This window comes from Mixophyes fleayi, chromosome 5 (assembly GCF_038048845.1).
Source record: "Mixophyes fleayi isolate aMixFle1 chromosome 5, aMixFle1.hap1, whole genome shotgun sequence".
NCBI lineage: Eukaryota > Metazoa > Chordata > Amphibia > Anura > Limnodynastidae > Mixophyes > Mixophyes fleayi.
Window position 1 is genome coordinate 147312740 of NC_134406.1, and position 20174 is coordinate 147332913.

The 20174-nt window shown below is 40.7% G+C and overlaps 1 long non-coding RNA gene across 1 annotated transcript; it reads left to right on the plus strand.

Moving 5' to 3' along the window:
- Positions 1-5042: 5042 nt before the first annotated feature.
- LOC142157748 (uncharacterized) lies at positions 5043-10702 on the plus strand. Its single transcript, XR_012692605.1, has 2 exons — positions 5043-5800; positions 9905-10702. It is a non-coding gene; the product is annotated as an uncharacterized LOC142157748 (long non-coding RNA).
- The last annotated feature ends 9472 nt before the right edge of the window (positions 10703-20174 follow it).

Consider the following 20174-nt stretch of genomic DNA (forward strand, 5'->3'; position numbering starts at 1 on the left):
GGGGGTCACAGGCACAGGAATAGGTATAATGAACACAATAGATATGGAGGTAATTGATACAAAACTGAGTAAAACGGGAGCTGATATGAGTAAACGGGTACATATGCAGGCTGATTGGATGCCTACAGTTTTTAACCCCTTAACCAAGAACATACAATGGAACAAAGAGTTTTTACAGTTATTTAACAAATCAGCCCTCGGTATTTTGAGGACAGAGGAAAACATTACTAAATTTATAAATTGGTCTCAATGTACCCTCCAATACTTGCATAAAAACAGCAGAAAGATACCTCACAGATAAAATTGATGGCTGGTAATATATTGTTTTACAGAGTAATGTTTAATGTAACCAAGCAGGAAAGGTTCAAAATGGACGGGAGGAGAGTGAGGTGCGAAGAGACTTATTGTGCAGGAACTCTGGAAACATACACCATAAAAACAGAAACACAAGTGTGTAAGTTTATAGTTATGCCTATGATCCTACAGGATGGAAATCTATGGACACCTGAATTCAAGGAACATTACATTGATAAAAATAATAAGACACATAACCTAGATCTCTGTGATAACACAGACATGGGACTGGTTTGCCCACAACAAACTGCAGAATTTGAACCATGCATGCTGCAGCATAACACAAGTGTTTGTGTATGGGCATTACACCCAAAGGAATATGAGACACTAAAGAGGTAGCCCCTCAAATGGTCTGCATAATCACATATGATGAAAAAATAATACTAACCTACGGGCAGACCTACCCATTTTCTGGGTGCCTTATGAATATAACACATTTACAATGGCAAGGGAAAGTGTTGATATTTTATAAGGACCAAATGTCACAAGTAGACACAATGTTCAAGTATAATAATCTAAGTCTGCCTCAGTTAACCTTAAATATTGAGGAAATAGTAAAAATGATAAATGAAACAATAATTCTGAGTGAACATTTAAAGCAGGTAAACTATACTAACAATCACGCAAAAATGGTCACGGTTATAGAAGATAATGAATTAAAAGCTTTAGCCACCAAACTGAAGGATGATTTAGAAAAACATTGGTGGGATGTATTTAACGTATCATCTCCACCTATGACTGGTATATTTAACTTACTAGTACACCCACTACTCATTATCACTGTGGTATTGACCATATTGATAGAATGGAACTGGTATATGTCATGTACGTTCAGAAAAGATATACAGAGATTACAGCAGAGGCATGAAGAAAAGATACTTTTTGAATAAACAGGGGCAGAAGTGCTGATATCTCTACTCGGTCCCGGGTGAATGGTGAAACACCCTTACTTTCTCACAAGAGACTGAACAAAATTAGTCTGGCTGCATTAGGTGTCACCATTTCAGGCCTTAACATTTTTAACCTTTTTTATATATTATTAAAAGGAGGGAGAATGTGAAAGAATCTCTAGGTCCTCAACGATAATTGTAATAATGATATGTGAAGGAGTTAAAAATCTTGGTATTTGCCTTAAAAATACATTCAGCGTAATCACCAGCTCCAGCCTTGAACTATCTCAAAGACCCCGGATGGAGGCCTAGGACATGGGATACTGAATGATGGCATTGAGAGTACTAGGACATGGGATACTGAATGATGGCATTGGGAGTACTGGCGCCAGCAAAGATGATAAGAAGAACCCATGATAAGAAGAACCCATAAAAGTGACATGAAGAGAACTAACTAGCTCTGTCAGAAGATTTATATTTGCTCAGGAAAATATCAATCATGTGTTTCTATCCTATAACCAGATCAAACGCTTTTTCATGTATAAATGTAAGCCACTAATAAACGAACACATTTCAGTATACATCTTGACATTGGCATGTTTGTGTCTTGACTACTGATCTCCTGGTTAACCAGCATCTTATCTCACTGATATCTGAAGGGACTTGATAAAGGAGAGGTAAAATTACCCTAACAGTATATATATATATATATATATATATATATATATATATATATATATTTATATAGTATATTTCAGCTACTAAAATTTCAGTGCTGATTCTGAATCCCTCCAGGATGTTTTTAATGATCCATGTGTTACTTGTGAGCGCAAGCTATTAACCCAGCAAAGGACCTCTATTATCTGTCAGTCAAGGCAGTTGTACAATATACAATAACTATGTTCAGAGCAAACAGGTAAGAACTGATAGCTTATTTCACTAATCAGAGCAATACCATTCAAACATAATAGGAAAGTGTGATTTTTGAATTGTGACTGAAACTTTGCAGAAAATATCACCTATTTACACTTAATTAAATAGTAAGCCATAAAGCAATAACACCCAATATCCCAAACCTCTTAGATTGTAAGCTTAGTTTGGCAGGGCAATCTTTACCTTCTGTTTCATGTCATTATATGTAATTTTTTTTTGTTTAAAGACAAACTTTCCAAAGTCTGCTTTTTGGCAGAGGGTAAGTTTCCATCCAGCATGTGTCTGTAATGTGACCTCTCAGTTTCGGACTTGGACATGAAGGGCCCACCGGGGGATACAATGGTAGGGGTCCCCAGTGTTGCCAGCCACTAGAGAGGTGTAAACAAACTACTAGAAGTGGTAAGTCTACGAAGGACAGCTAGCACCGTAGTGTAGTATATAAAGAATACAATGTGTATATAAGTACACCGTCTTGACCTGATTGTAGAATCAGAACAGTTGTCAGACTGTCCTGCTCTCTCCTACCTGTTCTTGTCACTTTCACCTCCTGTGGCTGCTGGAAATAAACCTATTTCCCTCCATCCAAACAGCCCCAGCAATAAATTAATAGTATTTACATTTAGTAAATATACCTGTTTCCCACAACCATCGCTTGCCATTAAATAATTCATATTCACATTTAATAAATAGACCTCATTCTCCCCAAACTCACCCCCAGATTCAATTAATAGCCCCCAAACCACCCCATCATAAATTAGTAGTCCCCACTATAAAATTAAATTGACCCACCATTACCCCACAAACAAAAGAGCACCAATTAATCAGCCACCACCTACCACTCGCAACACTACATTGCCACAAGACCCCTGTACCATCATACACATTACATTCCCACAAGCCCCATGTGGCATCACACACACTACATTGCCACAAGCCCCCTGTGCCATCACACACACATTACTGTGCCCCTTATTGTCACAATGCTGTGCCCCCTTATGATCACACTGCGTCCTCCATGCTGCTTTTCCCTTCTTCACATGGCCTACCTTCATCGCATTGTGCCACGCTGCTCCACTCCCTCATTACTCTGTGTCATGCTGCCCCCCCATTCATTAAAATGTGCAATGCTGCTCTCCCCCTTCTTCACTCTGTGTCATGCTGCTTCCCCCCTTCATTACTCTCTGCCTTTCTGCCCCTCCCTTCTTCATTACTGTGTGCCTTTCTGCCCCCCTTCTTCATCACTGTGTGCCCCCCCCTTCTTCATCACTCTGTGCCTCCCCTTCATCATTCTGTGCCTCCCCTTCATCATTCTGTGCCTTTCTGCCCCCCCCTTCATCACTATGTGCCATGCTGCTTTCCTCCCCTCATCACTCTGTGCCTTTTTGCCCGCCTCTCCATCACTCTGTGCCTATATGCCCCCCTTGTTCATCACTATGTGCCTGCCTTTCTACCCCTCTTTCTTCATCACTCTGTGCCTTTCTGCCCCCCTTCTTCATCACTCTGTGCCTTTATGCCCCCCCTTCTTCATCACTATGTGCCATGCTGCTCTCCTCCCCTCTTCATCACTATATGCTTTTCTGCCCCTCCCCATTTCTTTATCACTCTGTCCCTTTCTGCTTTCCTCCCCTTGCCTCCGTTCCTTTACTTACCTTCCTATTGGCTTCTTTCATCTCTTTTCAGCTCTTTTCTTCTCTTCTTGTCTTCTGACTTTTTTTTTGCGTGCTGGCTCCTCTCTGCATCGTTTCTCACTGAATGTCGGTCGTAACGTGATGATGTCACGCCCAACATTCATTGCAACTGGAACAGAGAGGAGGAAGGAGGGTTGCCGATGCGGCCATGAGGTAAGTATTTTTTGTTTTTGTTTAAAGTACCTGCTCCCCCCACCAACAAATGGGCCAGAGCTGTCAGATGTCGAGGCTTACCGGGGAATACCCCGGCTCCCCGGCAGGCCAGTCCAACTTTGTGACCACTCATTTTTCATTGATCCTGAAAAGATTGCCAGTCCCTGCCATTGGAAAGCATCTCTATTACATGATGGTGGGAATGGTGTTACCTGGCTGGTGTGCAATTTTTTGCACTATACAATCCATTTAGCATTCAGGCCAAAAAGAACAGAAGATTTTCTGCTACATCTCTTGAAAACTCTTTGTGGTCAAGGATAAAGGTGCTTTTAGTGTCATGCCTTTGAGATTATTGACTCATGTACATAATCTTTAATTGTAGCCAATGACTTGGTTTATTGAATGTCACCATTCCTCTTGCCTCTAATCTAAAAAATGGCGATATAGCCATTGATAAACCATTTTAGCATATTACTCTATGATAAATCAACCCCTATGATATCAAAATATAGCTTTTCATCCAGGCTAATATATAGCCAAAGATCCTAAGCAAAATTATTGATGAAGATGTTACTCTGCATAGTAATTATGGGCAGCACGGTAGCTAAGTGGTTAGCACTTCTGCCTTACAGCACTGGGGTCATGAGTTCAATTCCCAACCATGGCATGATGAATTATATGTTCTCCCCATATTTGCATGGGTTTCCTCCAGGTGCTCTGGTTTCCTCCCACACTCCAAAAAACATACTGGTAGGTTAATTGGCTGCTAACAAATTGACCCTAGTCTGTGTGTGTTTTAGGGAATTTAGACTGTAAGCCCCAATGGGGCAGGGACTGATGTGAGTGAGTTCTCTGTACAGCGCTGCGGAATTAGTGGCACTATATAAATAAATGGTAATAATAATACCTACAATTAAAATACTTGCAAAGTACTTTAGAGTATTTCTCAATTGTAAAGTACTACAGAATTTGCTGGCACTATATAAATGTTGTTGATGATAAATACTTGCCAGTGTTCATTTTCATAGACTTAACCAGTTGACTCTTTGTTTGTCTTTATCTGCTGCTCACTGTCTCAGTGTCTTTTCTTCAGTTTTTACTCTTTATTGTATATACAGATACACTGACTCATTGTGGCACGCAAGGAACTGCAGTTGCTGCTCATTCAGGATGAGGTTAAAGTCTGAGTTTTCTCTATCAGGGGTAGGTATACTCACTCCAGACATCTCCTAGTGAAAAGAACTGGGAAAGCTGTCCCTGTTCTCACTGCATGGTAGAACTGGTGGTGCGCCACCTACTCCGTTTCCCAGGGCTGTTACTTCCCCCCCCTTCCTACAGTCCTGAACCACATAGTAGCTTTTCTGAAAAATGCCTTTCTTGCTTGTCTGGCAACCAAGGCAATGTGGATGCAGTTTAAACTTTTTCACTTGTTTACCTTCGACTGCACTGAGCTCTGAGGGATATTCAATGTCTTTGGAATGGTCTTGTACCATTCCCAGATTTTGCCTCTATAATCATGACTTGATTGGAATACTCTCTCTTTCACTTTCTTAGGGTGAATGTCTCGGAGTGCTGTAGAGACACAGCGAGATATATGATATTTATACTTAGAATAAAGTGACAACAGGTAATACTCTGATTTCTTACATAGGTGGAGTCAATTTGTGGAAAGGTTTTACAATATCAGTACTTTGTGGATCAGAGCCCAAAATCAACAGCTTTCAAATTCAGAATTCTACCGCGGTGTCCAGTGCTGTGGCGATCAGAACGTAGCAACAAAATGTTAGAAAACATTTTATTATCTAATATATAAATGCTTAGTGGCGTTTGTCTGTCTGTCTGTGTGTGAAAAAAAAAAAACCAAGTTGCAGCGCCACCTGCTGGGCAGAGTTATACACTGACCTACTAAATTCTTAGTGTGTGTGGGAAAAAAATTTCAAAAAGGGCTGAAATTTGGTAGGGCTCAAACTCATTTTCGTGAGGTAATTTTACCTCATGAACACACATGTGTAGAGGGGTGCGTTAATGTGTGTGTGTGTGTGTGTGTGTGTGGAAAAAACTATTTTCTCAGAAAGGGCTCATCCAATTGACCTGAAATTTGGTATACTGACATTATTTGACAAAAAAATTAGAATAGTCAAGTCAGTTAACTTCCATCATCCCCCCTTCCCCCCGTGGGAGGGGTAGTAAAGGCTAAATTTACGAGTTGAGGGGTCAAACTCATTTTCGTGAGGTAATTTTACCTCATGAACACACATTAAAAAGGCCGCTTGCGTCGGGAACTAACGCTCTTCCCCTGAGGAGGCCTGGGCTAGGTCCAAATGCATGACAAGAACCTTTTTAAGACCTTAAGTAGCTTGATTTGACTAGAATGCATGAGTATCATGCACGGGTTAACTTGTATATCATATATATGCTAGAGCTTTTATAGCTTTTGTGACTCATTCAAGTTCAGGGGGAACACTCTACCCCTGCCCATGAGCGCGATTAAGCTCATAAAACATTGCATACAATTTCCAGAGCCTGATTGCTCCAGTGTGACAGGGAAGGAGCATTTCCCCTTTTTTTATCAGTGTGCAATGATACTGGTGGTATTATCTGAAGCCCAATAGCCAAGTAGATATCCAGTGAGTAGTCAGACATTTGCCGAATCAGTACACAAACAGGGTAGTCAGACGTTTGCCAGGTCGGTACACAAGCAGGGTAGTCATGAATGCAAGAAAGTGCAGCAAGTGACAGGAGCTGAGCAGGCAGAATACTCAAGCACATGTCTGATCCAGGAAGTGCCTATTATAGGCCCAAACAGGAAACATGATCCAAGATGCTTTCTCCTTGATGCCATTCTGTCCATCTTGGATAAGGGCAAGTTTACAAATGTATAGACCTCTAGTGGTCAGAGGTGCAAATATCAAAGTAAATCCTTACACAGTGTACACAGCACAGAGATTGAGCGCTTTTACATCGCAAGTGTGACACCTCCCAACAGGATATGAAGTTAGTTTGCAATGAATTACATTGCCACAATACACATAGGTACAATCATTTGAATATTATTTCCAGATGTTTCACTGCTGGGAATGTGCATCAGAGCACATTCCATATGGTGTTGTCCATACAGACATTCAGTGGTGTATTTAGAACTTGTGAACATTTTCAATCCCCAAATGGCCACATAACAATGACTCTGTGTAGCGTGTCAGTATAAGGATCATATGTAGTGCAAAAAAAACATTGTGATATACAACAATGTTGATTAACAATGATAAATAGTATAAAGTAGGGATAGGGAAAAATGGGTAGGGGTCGCACCAATTAGTGAGGAGTTATCATACCCTGATATAGTTTATAATTATGTCATAATATTGTTCTTTAATCAGGGGTGCATTATAACCCTACAGGGTTAAGTTGAAAGAGAGAAGAAAGAAGTGGTTTTGAATATGATGCACTAATAACTCCACATAAGCATTTAGTTTATTAAGTAGAAACGGCAAAACTTGAACAAGCACATCAGCGAAACGCGCGTTGGTTTCACTGACTATGCCTAAAATAATGTCCAATAATATTTAGCTATAGCTGCAGCTTAGGTTTAGAAATCGATTGTTTAATCATAGAGTTATGGAAAAGGAACAATGATCCAATTTAACGGAGCTAGCAATTTATCTGCCGGTATTTGTGTGAGATAGAGCCCAATGCAAGCAGTCTCAGTTATATACTAAGAACCTAGTTTCAGATCATAGGGCAAATAAGGTTAAAGATATAAACTATGACATTAGGAATCTGAGATAGGATCGAGATTTTCATTTTGTGGAAGACCTCTCCACTCCTTTCCATAGGGCTATGATTCACTACGTTTTATAACCATTCTGACACTAATGAATTTAAGCTGGGGACAGTGTGTAATATAAGGAAAGTTATACGGTCCCCGCGATTCTCAAGATTAACAAGCTGAGGGGCTGTATATGGCATAAGAATGTTACACTGCCTCCGCAATTCTCAGATATAGAGATCATACGCTGTAGATACAAGTGTTACAGCCTTTACAAATCTAATCTATCAGATGCGGATCTATTAATCAAGGATCTACATAACTCTATGAGCTACCTTTAAATACCTTATACACGCTGCAACTGCATAATACAGGGGGACTTTCATATGTAATTCATCCGGGAAATTGTCAGGATGAAAATCTGTCCCCGGTAATATACAATTGAGAGACATAATAGGCATAGCCAGTTTTTATACAAGATATCACTATTTCAATTTTAAATCAGTTTACATATTTTCGCTGTTCTTTTAAACACAATAATAAAGGTTACGTTTTACATTGATTTGAGAATATAGAATTCTACTTAATAAACTAAATGCGTATGTGGAGTTATTAGTGCATCATATTCAAAATCAATTCTTTCTTCTCTCTAACAATGATAAATACCAACATATTACTGGAAATGACAAACTAGTGCAATCGTCTAGTTAGAGCTAACCTCAAAATATGCTACCTTAAAAACAGAAATGCCTTCAGTCTGCATATTGGCAATCTTAATGATAGAATATGTCAGCTCTGGAAAGACAGGGAAATAATTTTATTATGTACACCATTTTTTACATCTATTAATTAATATTATGAACTTCAAGTGTATACTTAAAGTATTAGCTTGTTATTCTGCTGTTCACCTTACATTTTCTACAGGACAAAAAACATTTAATCCAGTCATAATATTGAATGTTTAATTAAAGTGTAAAGAACTTATTTGTGTTAAAGTCTATACAAACTGAAAATAGCATTAAAAGTGTAAACAATCAGTTAACTGTATGCTTAAAACAGTACCCTCTTCAAATGAGTACTCCAATAAAGAATGCAACCCATTTAAAGTTAACTGATCTATTTTTAAAAGTGTTTTCATTGGGGATAGGACTTCGCCCTATACATCAAAGAGTCAGTGCTAATTTAACAAGGATGGCGGAACAATCCTTCTTCTGTTATCGCCATCTCAGGATGACCACCAGATTGTTCCAGAAAAGCCTCCCACAGTAATGCCTTGACATCTCCTCATGTAGCTCATGTACCTCATGTACCATAGTAGTCTGATGTGTACAAGAAATGTGCTTGCATTTCCTGTCCTCTCATCACCTGAATACTTTTCCAGACCAGTGTCTCTCAATATTGTAATTGACACCCTTCTAAAAGTCATGTTGCTAGCTCATCTGACAAGCATAGCCCACTAATGGCCATTTTATCACAAGTATGGTAACTGTATTCCAAGTAATTGTCCCCAGTAATGCTACCATTGGTTATTTGTCAACACCAACAGAGGAGCTCTACAATGTAATTGTGTTCCCTACCTTCATCATATGGCAAAATTGATTACCAATCATAGCTGCAGGATAAGTGGAGAAGAAATACCAATGCATTTGCATAGTCCATGCACTTTGTTCAAAAATGAGACCCAACCTGCAACATTTTCATCTCATGGGTGATTTCTTAAGCTGTGACCACAAATACTGTCATCACAGTAGATCTTCACTGAAAGCAGGCTTGGGAGCCTGATTATATAGTACCCACTGGCCAGATACAGTATATCTTACCCCATAACGAATATACACATTCACATAAAAGTAGACTTGGATCGCCAGCAATACAAGGTACCTCTAGTCGGGACAGAGCAATCCTGTATAGACATCCACCCCCAGCCAATGAGTTTTGATTGTGCTAATGCCTTGAGAAAGATTAGCACAATCGGGGTAAGAGTCCATCTTTGACGAGACTCCATGAAGAAATCTTTTTATGTGTTTTATGTTTTTTATGTATTATGAAGTGTGAAATAAATATATTTTAATATAAGAGGTAATGTACTATTGGCAGTTTATTTTTTTTCCTTTTATCAGATATACTCTGGAGTTCCGTTGCTGATTGCCATATTGGAGAAGAAGGATGAATGTTTCTGAGGTGATGATGTGGTTACCCACATTGGAAGTCTCTGATTGCGGAGAAGGAAGGAAAAAAAAGAAAGACTTTCTCCTTACATATTAAAGACTGATGGGGAAACTCATATATATTTGATATACCTCTTAGAAAGCACGGAGCTGCATTTATTCCTCAGAGGAGACATAATATGAACTTTTTCAGTACTGACTGTTTGTTTTATGAGATTGTTTAGATCTCTAGCGCCATATCTGTTACATTTGTATTATTTTGTATAATATAGTTTTATGCAGCTTGATCATCATCAGTGACTCATTCATAGTGACTGACTTTATTACTTCATTATAACTGTTTTGACAGCTATATAATTTTGCTATAAGCACTAGTAAATATATCATTTGCGTGCCAATTACTTAATTAGTAACCAAGAAGGTTTCCAATCTCATAGTGAGTTACCATGTCAACGTGTTAATTGCGCACATCAAATCTTGTATTACTAGGAGATCGTTGGTAAACATAAAATTCTGCAGTATTGAGTGACAAATATCATTGTTTCTTAGCAACTAGTAACTTGAGGGTTCATCTGTTGTTTAAATTTCATGCAGAGGTTGAAATGTCTGTACAATGTACACAACACTTATGATTTTACACCCCCCCCCATGACCACACCCCCCCCCATGACCACATGTCATGACTATGATTGTGATTATACTTGTGTGAAACCGTGCTCCAATAAAGGCTATTTATTCATTGCTTAAGAAGATTTGAGTGCAGTTCCCATCTTTTGAGCTACATTTGGTGGTAAACTCTTAGGAAAAGAGTAACACAGCATCACTACAAATGGTATTCACTACAAATTGTGTAACATCTTTTCTATGCATAACAGGCTTAAAATCTTTAAAGTGTGAAAGAGACGATTATAACATGTGACCAAATTATATATTAATAACAGGGAGTAAATGTATCGAGCTGTGAGTTTCCAGCGGGTTTGAAAACTGGAGATGTTGCCTATAGCAACTACTCAGACTCTGGCTATCATTTTGTAGGATGTACTAAATAAATTATAACTAGAATCTGATTGTTTGCTATAGGCAACATTTCCACATTTCAAACCTGCCGGAAACTTAAAGCTTGATACATTTACCCCCAACTCTTTGATCAAGATCTCCAAACCAATTTCAAAAAGGTCTGAAACATATGGTGCCTTTTCACAATGTACAAGGAAATTTAACTGTTTATTGTATCCTGGGAGCCTTGCTGGATAGCGTTACAGCTGAATCTGCTTGGCTAGAATTAGAGGCCCAATATTTGGAAACAAATCTTTCATACCAGGTACTGCTCTTGGAAATACATTTATGAATGCATATGACTCAAATGTATACTTAATGATGTTTCTGAGATAAATAGAAGCGGCACAAAGAACAACCCTAAACGGAGTATATTTTGAAATGGGGTATTGTGGATAAAACTTCCTTCCCATGCTTATTTAGTAACCCACTCAAAGAATACAGTTTACAGACTACAGATAAACTGAGGGTCAGAATAAAAATAATACCTGAACATCTATGTTAAAAATAAGCAGGGCCGGATTAACCATAAGGCTAACTGGGCTACAGCCCAGGGGCCTCGGGCATCCAGGGGGCCCTTGAAAGTGCTCAGCAGCAGTATTGATCGGTCGGGGGCGGGGGCGCCCCCAGCCCGATCAGTGCTGCTGAGCACTTTCCCTGCGGTCCTTCCCCGGCGCGCTGTAGTCTCCTTACTGAGATCTCGTGAGTCTCACTCTCACGAGATCTCCTCAGTAAAGAGCGCGCCGGAGAAGGAGGTAAGTGCCAGGGGGGAGGGGTGGGGGGGCAGGCAGCTCAGATCACGGGGGGGGGGGGGCCATCACGGGGGAATGGAGGCCCCCTTAGCCCAGGGACCTCCATTCCCTTAATCCGGCACTGATAATAAGTGTGTAGAAGTAAGAGTTAAATGAAATAATGGACAGGGTATGTGGACATGGTATGTGTGGGAAATGCATGGCTCTCATTTGATTACAAATGAAGGAAATGGCTGCCAGCTGCAAGGGAGACAGCTCTGATTGCATGGTGTTTCAGTTGCCTAGTAACATCATGTACAAGCAATGACTTCATCATGTTGTGAGAGAGTGCATGGGTTCATGTACTATAAGGTTCCACTGCACATCCATCATCACCTGCTGGTACAAAACACTGGTGGTTGTTGTCGGGTGTAACAGTGTGACTGTAGCTATCTTGGATGTAGTTCTGGTTCTGGAGCAAGACTGAGACAACAGGAGGCTATGGGGTAAGTAAGGTTATTTCCCACACACATTATTTTTTATTTTATTTTGGTGGCACCAAACATGGCATCCACACTCTACTTCTCTGCACATAGCAGATTTCCTGGCATAGAAAAATACCAATAGGAATTAATTTAATTTCTTGAACTGAGTGCATGAAAAGAATGCTTGAAACTACCAAAGAATATTTCCTACCCAAATTGATCAATAACACCACTAGAAAAGCACACACATATAAATAGTAATAATGTCAATAATACAATAGCAGAGCAATAGCATTAGTGTAAAATATATAAACCCTACTGACTGTAGGCAAGTTTAGTAACCCTAAGGCCCCACAAGCCTTAATATGGCCTGGTAGGCACACTAGTAGCTTATTCACTTCACTTACAGAGCTTGTTTTCAATTGCAGGCCAACTTGCTTTATTGGAGCTCATTTTAAATATATTTTAAGGGTATTGTTATCAGTTAATATTATTCTCTCATACTGTGCTATTATGCAATGCCCTGAACTATTTCTGCTTTGTGATCTCATATTTTAATGTGATGTCCTTTGCTGTTTTATTGTAGCCAAACTACAAAGTCACTTCAAATTCAATTCTACTTAAACTGCCTAGTCTGGGGGATTTTCATCACTATTAGCAACATAGGCTCTTAGTGTATCATTGTCAAATCAGAATTGAATAGCAAAGCAAAAAAATGTCATGAATAGAAAATAACAAACATTTGAAGCCACTACATCTGTATAATTGTTGCTACATTTATGGGAAGTTAATCCATCACTTTTTTACATTGTGTTCATTTATTTATTAATAAAAATTGCACTGTTGTGCAGCATACCTGAACATTTGTGACAACTAGAAGAAATACCTTTAAAACAAAAGAAATGCACACAGAACTGGCCTTTACCTACTGGTGGAGTTTGAGGTGGGTGAAAGAATGCAAATGGGTAATACCATGAATGTAGAGAAAAACTGCAGTAGTAATTATTAGCAGGCCTAAGGTCCATAATGGTTTAACTGTAACCTCTATATGCCCCTTGGACTCATAAAATAGTTGTGTGTGGCTAATGTTATTAGTATTGGGGGATGTACTGAAAAAACCCTTGAACCTTTAGCTATTTCCCTGGTAGTGCAAACATAATTTATGTCTTTAAACTGTGCACTTTCCTGAATAAAATTATCCACGATCTGGCAAAGACACCCCATTCAAAGTATAGGTGGAAGCCACATTTTAATATCTCTTCGCACAAAATTAAAACTAGCTATGGCATTTGAGTATAATACAAGAAGCTGTCTTGTGCCTAGCCAATGTTTATCAAGTAGACATGCTAATCCTCCCAGCTCTACCCATCAAAAGAAAAAGGCTGTAACTGCTGCCTTTTTGAAATTCCAATTCATACACCTACAGGGGCGCATGCAGGATTTTTTAAGGGGGGGGTTTCTCCACCCCCCCAAAAAAAAAAAAAAAAGCGAGAGAGCTGCTGCGCATGCGCGGGCTGCATTTCGGCAGCACTGCACTATACAGCAGCCGCGGCGCTGTCAAAGAAGCGTCCGCAGCGGTGCTGTATACAATACAGCTCCGCCGCAGATGCTTCTTTGACAGTGCCGCGGCTGCTATATAGTACAGTGCTGCTATGTAGGGGCACTTCTCTGGCGGAGGGGAGGGGTTTCTGGAGACCCAGAATTCGCCTTGCGTGCGCCCCTGACCTAGGGTGCTCACGAAACTTCCGACAGCCCTACTGCCACCATACTGTTTTCAGTAAGGTTGTGGTTTAGGTAAATTCAGATTCTGCAGACAGAGCTTTCAGCTTTGAAAATATTGCCTAGATTAAATACTATATATGGGATACAATGCCTATCACTGTAAAATATAAACGTATTAGTAGTCAAAAAGTATGTTCATGATCATGTAAAAGTAGGTCACAGAACTCTGAGATGACTTTCTCTATTCCTAAAATTAACAGCAGTGGTCGAAATGGAAATTTAGAAGTGCTGGTTTGGAACTTCCACTTTGAAATGAACGGTTTAAGGATTTTGGTAGATGCATTTTAACACTCTATAGTATAATATAAAATATATTAAAGGATGCAAGGCCTTGTGTCCCCCAACTCTCCTGTGTCCAATAACTTTTCTCTGTGTCCCTCCACCTCTCCCTCTTGTCTCCTTTTTGTACTTACATTTTCCCTTATATCTCCATAATATTATAATTAAACTATCCAAAATATCTCCCTTATATCTTCCATGTTACCCTTTATCTTTCCCTTTTCTGTTACCTTCGTCTGTTCCTATGTGCCCATGTCTTCATTAAACATAGAAACATAAATTTGACAGCAGATAAGAACCACTTGGCCCATCTAGTCTGCCCATTTTGTAATTAACCTATGGTACCTTAAACCCTATTTGATCATTTATTCTTTATAATGATATTCTTATGTCTATCACATGCATGTTTAAACTGCTCTACTGTATTAGCCTCCACCACATCTGATGAGATAAGATTTGTTTGACATGATCTCAACCCCAGTAAATCTGCTGTGGGGGATCCTGTAAGTTACTGGATTTGAGATATCCTACAACTCTTTCTTTCAAGAGTGTTTCCATCAATTTCCCTATTACTGATGTAAGGCTCACTGGTCTGTAGTTCCTCTCCTCTTCCTTGCTTCCACTTTTGTGCAGTGGGACTACATTTGCTTTTTTACAGTCCTCTGGAATTGCTTCTGTAACTAGTGACTGATTGAATAACTCTGTTAATGGTGTTACCAGCAGCCCCTTAAGCTCTTTTAGTATCCTTGGCTGTATCCCTCTGGCCCCATTGATTTATCCACTTTCAATTTTGAGAGCTCTGTTAGGACTTTCTCCTCTGTCTTTCTCCTTGTATCTACCTCATTTTTATGAGTATACTTGCAACTTAACTGTGGCCCCTTTCCCGCTCTTTCTGTAGTGAACACTGAGCACAAAAAATTATTAAATTGATTTGTTATTACCTTGCAGGTAATCCCTTGCAGGTATCAGCCTCTCTCCCTCCCTACCTGTTCTCCCCTGTGCCTCATAATCTGCTTCTCTCGCTCCTCTCTTACACCTTGATCCTCTGTCTCTCTCTGTTCCTGCTTCTATTATTCACACTTTTGCCTTTCCTTCATCACACAGTGCCTCCTCCATATCACAATGTGCCCATCCATCACACTGTGCCCTCCTTCACCCCCCTGTGCCCATTACATTTTGCCCTTCTTTATCACCCTGTGCCCATTAAATTGTGCCCTCATTCATCCCCCTGTGCCCATTACATTGTGCCCTCCTTCCTCCTTCTGTGCCCATTACATTGTGCTCTCCTTCATCTCCCTGTGCCCATTACATTGCGCCTTCCTTCATCCTCCTGTGCCCATTACATTGTGCTCTCCTTCATACTCCTATGCCCATTACATAGTGCCCTCTTTCATCACCCTGTGCCTATTACATTGTGCCCTCCTTCATCCTCCTGTGCCCATTACATTGTGCCCTCCTTCATACTCCTATGCCCATTACATTGTGCCCTCCTTCATCTCCCTGTGCCCATTACATTGTGCCCTCCTTCATCAATCTGTGCCCATTGTATTGTGCCCTCCTTCATCAACCTGTGCCCATTACATTGTGCCCTCCTTCATACTCCTATGCCCACTACATTGTGCCCTCCTTCATCTCCCTGTGCCCATTACATTGTGCCCTCCTTCATCAATCTGTGCCCATTGTATTGTGCCCTCCTTCATCAACCTGTGCCCATTACATTGTGCTCTCCTTTATCACCCTGTTTTCCCTGCTGCCCCCTTCTGTTTCTACTTACCTTTCTGTGAGCTTCTTTCTTCTGTCTTCTGGCTCTCGCTTGTCCGTTGGAGCTGCATGCAATAGAAGCTCGCTGCTCCTCTCTGCGTCGCTCCTCACTGACAGTGTCGGGCCGTGATGATGTCACACCAGACACTATCACTTATAATGTACCAGAGAGACGCAGGGAGCTGCTACCGCATGCAGCTCCCACGGACAAGCGAGGAAGGCAGGCGGAACGTATCACCTCTACAGCATGGTGCTCATCCGCCTTGCTTTCCCTACTAACCGCCGGCCCTGGATGCTCCTGAAGTTGGGGGGGAAAGTGCCGATATATCATAGCTGCACATACTGCCCCTTAGAGCACTACTTAGCAACAAAAATCATGTGCAGTATTTTATGATCTGATGTAGGGCCTCCCTCTCTTCCAGGGCTTGCAAGAGCTGCAATAATACAGGGTTTCTCTCCCTGATAATTTATAGACAATATATATATATATATATATATATTTATTATGCTCTCTGTTGACTCCTTATATGGACAATATACTCATTGCTAAGATAACTAAATTGGCTGTATCCCTCTGGCCCCATTGATTTATCCACTTTCAATTTTGAGAGCTCTGTTAGGACTTTCTCCTCTGTCTTTCTCCTTGTATCTACCTCATTTTTATGAGTATACTTGCAACTTAACTGTGGCCCCTTTCCCGCTCTTTCTGTAGTGAACACTGAGCACAAAAAATTATTAAATTGATTTGTTATTACCTTGCAGGTAATCCCTTGCAGGTATCAGCCTCTCTCCCTCCCTACCTGTTCTCCCCTGTGCCTCATAATCTGCTTCTCTCGCTCCTCTCTTACACCTTGATCCTCTGTCTCTCTCTGTTCCTGCTTCTATTATTCACACTTTTGCCTTTCCTTCATCACACAGTGCCTCCTCCATATCACAATGTGCCCATCCATCACACTGTGCCCTCCTTCACCCCCCTGTGCCCATTACATTTTGCCCTTCTTTATCACCCTGTGCCCATTAAATTGTGCCCTCATTCATCCCCCTGTGCCCATTACATTGTGCCCTCCTTCCTCCTTCTGTGCCCATTACATTGTGCTCTCCTTCATCTCCCTGTGCCCATTACATTGCGCCTTCCTTCATCCTCCTGTGCCCATTACATTGTGCTCTCCTTCATACTCCTATGCCCATTACATAGTGCCCTCTTTCATCACCCTGTGCCTATTACATTGTGCCCTCCTTCATCCTCCTGTGCCCATTACATTGTGCCCTCCTTCATACTCCTATGCCCATTACATTGTGCCCTCCTTCATCTCCCTGTGCCCATTACATTGTGCCCTCCTTCATCAATCTGTGCCCATTGTATTGTGCCCTCCTTCATCAACCTGTGCCCATTACATTGTGCCCTCCTTCATACTCCTATGCCCACTACATTGTGCCCTCCTTCATCTCCCTGTGCCCATTACATTGTGCCCTCCTTCATCAATCTGTGCCCATTGTATTGTGCCCTCCTTCATCAACCTGTGCCCATTACATTGTGCTCTCCTTTATCACCCTGTTTTCCCTGCTGCCCCCTTCTGTTTCTACTTACCTTTCTGTGAGCTTCTTTCTTCTGTCTTCTGGCTCTCGCTTGTCCGTTGGAGCTGCATGCAATAGAAGCTTGCTGCTCCTCTCTGCGTCGCTCCTCACTGACAGTGTCGGGCCGTGATGATGTCACACCAGACACTATCACTTATAATGTACCAGAGAGACGCAGGGAGCTGCTACCGCATGCAGCTCCCACGGACAAGCGAGGAAGGCAGGCGGAACGTATCACCTCTACAGCATGGTGCTCATCCGCCTTGCTTTCCCTACTAACCGCCGGCCCTGGATGCTCCTGAAGTTGGGGGGAAAAGTGCCGATATATCATACCTGCACATACTGCCCCTTAGAGCACTACTTAGCAACAAAAATCATGTGCAGTATTTTATGATCTGATGTAGGGCCTCCCTCTCTTCCAGGGCTTGCAAGAGCTGCAATAATACAGGGTTTCTCTCCCTGATAATTTATAGACAATATATATATATATATATATATATATATATATATATATATATATTTATTATGCTCTCTGTTGACTCCTTATATGGACAATATACTCATTGCTAAGATAACTAAATATGGGCTGACAGTCTTTATAGGCTGTCATAAAATTGTAAATGTCACTATTATGTGTAGTCAGAGTATGTAAAGATTAATGATCTTTCCTTAAGAAAAAGTGTCATAGAAAATTGGTGCACAATTCTAAGAAGGGAGCTAGATTTTTGGGGCCTGAGTCATTAAGGAGAGCAAAGCATAAAAAAAGGAGTAACTTTGCATCTGGGCAAAACCATGTTGCATTGGAGGGGGAGGTACATTTAAAATGTGGGGACACATTTATAGTTGGGATAGGGCATGTCCTAGACCAACTTTAAATTTAACTGTAAAAATAAAACTCAAGTATTTGTGTGTTTGATTTAAAAACAGAGGGCCTGAGTCATTAAGGAAAGTAAGGCAATCAAAGGAGTAAATGTTCTCCGGGACAAACCATGTTACAATGCAAGGAGTGAAAATAAGTTTATTATTTTGCAGATAAATAAATATTGGCTCTTTTTACATAACATACAAATACGTGCTAGCTTTATTTTTACACTGAAATTTAAAGTTGATCTAGGGCATGCCCTATCCCAACTATAAATCTGTCCCCACATTTTATATTTACCTCCCCCTCCAGTGTACAATGCAACATGGTTTTACCCAAAGTTACTTCTTTTTTATGATTTCTCTCCTTAATGACTCAGGCCCAGACAGTATTTAACTTATGTGCAAAATAATAAACTAATTTGCACCCCTTGCTTTGTAACATGGCTTGTCAGGGAGAACATTTAGGGCCTGAGTCATTAAGGAGAGCAAAGCATAAAAAAGGAGTAACATTTGCACCTGGGCAAAACCATGTTGCATTGGAGGGGGAGGTAAATTTATAATGTGGGGACATATTTATAGTTGGGGTAGGACATGTCCTAGATCAACTTTAAATTTCAGTGTAATTATAAAGCTAGCAAGTATTTGTGTGCTAGATGAAAAAACTGCCATTATTTAACTTATGTGCAAAATAATAAACTCATTTGCACCCCTTGAATTGTAACATGGTTTGTCCCAGAGAACATTTATTCCCCCCCCCCCCGCGCGACCCACGGCACCTTCCACCCCTGCATGACAAAGACATGGTCACAATACAAGCTGAGGACAGGGCTGGCAGCATTGACTAGCATAAATCAGGCTGGCAGAGTTCAAATGCAAAATCCAGTTCACAGGCCTAGGTCAGGCCAGTAAGAGGTCAATAGTGGATCAACTACATCCATATAATTGTTACAGACAGGCAATGATCAGGGACAGGAGAAAACAGCAGAATCCAAGGTACAGTACGGGTTACAACAATAAGTCCATACAGGTCATTTTTAAAAAAAGCACACTAGATGTAGTAGAAAATATCACCAGCGAAGGAGAACAACAGGAAGAGGTTTTAATTCAGACAAGTATCAATGGTAAGAGACCAGCCTAATTGGCTGCACTCATGTACCAGGCTCTAGTAACGAGATAAGCTAAGCAGCTAGACGCTAGCAACCGGCTAGATGCCGGCAGTACAAATAGAGAGAGAAAATGGCAGTAGAAATAGAGAGGTCACTCAGCAAATAGATCAGAACGAGGCTGCACTGTTGCTGCCTGATAAACTGACGATAGTTATCACTGCTCGCCACTGAGTATAAACACAGATGCAGGGTGAGACTTACATATACTAACATTAACAGTAACATAGACCAGGGGCCCTGGGTCATGGGCAGCCATACCACATGTCAATTGTCTGAAGCATACAAAATGCAATGTGGCATGTACCTTGTTTCTACCATTCCCATGCAATGGCAGGTAGCAGTAGGTGGACAAGGTCCTTTGATGAAGAGCCTTTTAATGCCCCTACATACACACTGCGCGCATAAAAATACTCACACACATTCATATGCTCATTTATATGTGCATCTCTCCTAGTCCCACATTTATGGTAACTCACTATGGTGATATCAAGTGATGTCCCATGTCAATTTGCTGCAATGTGTG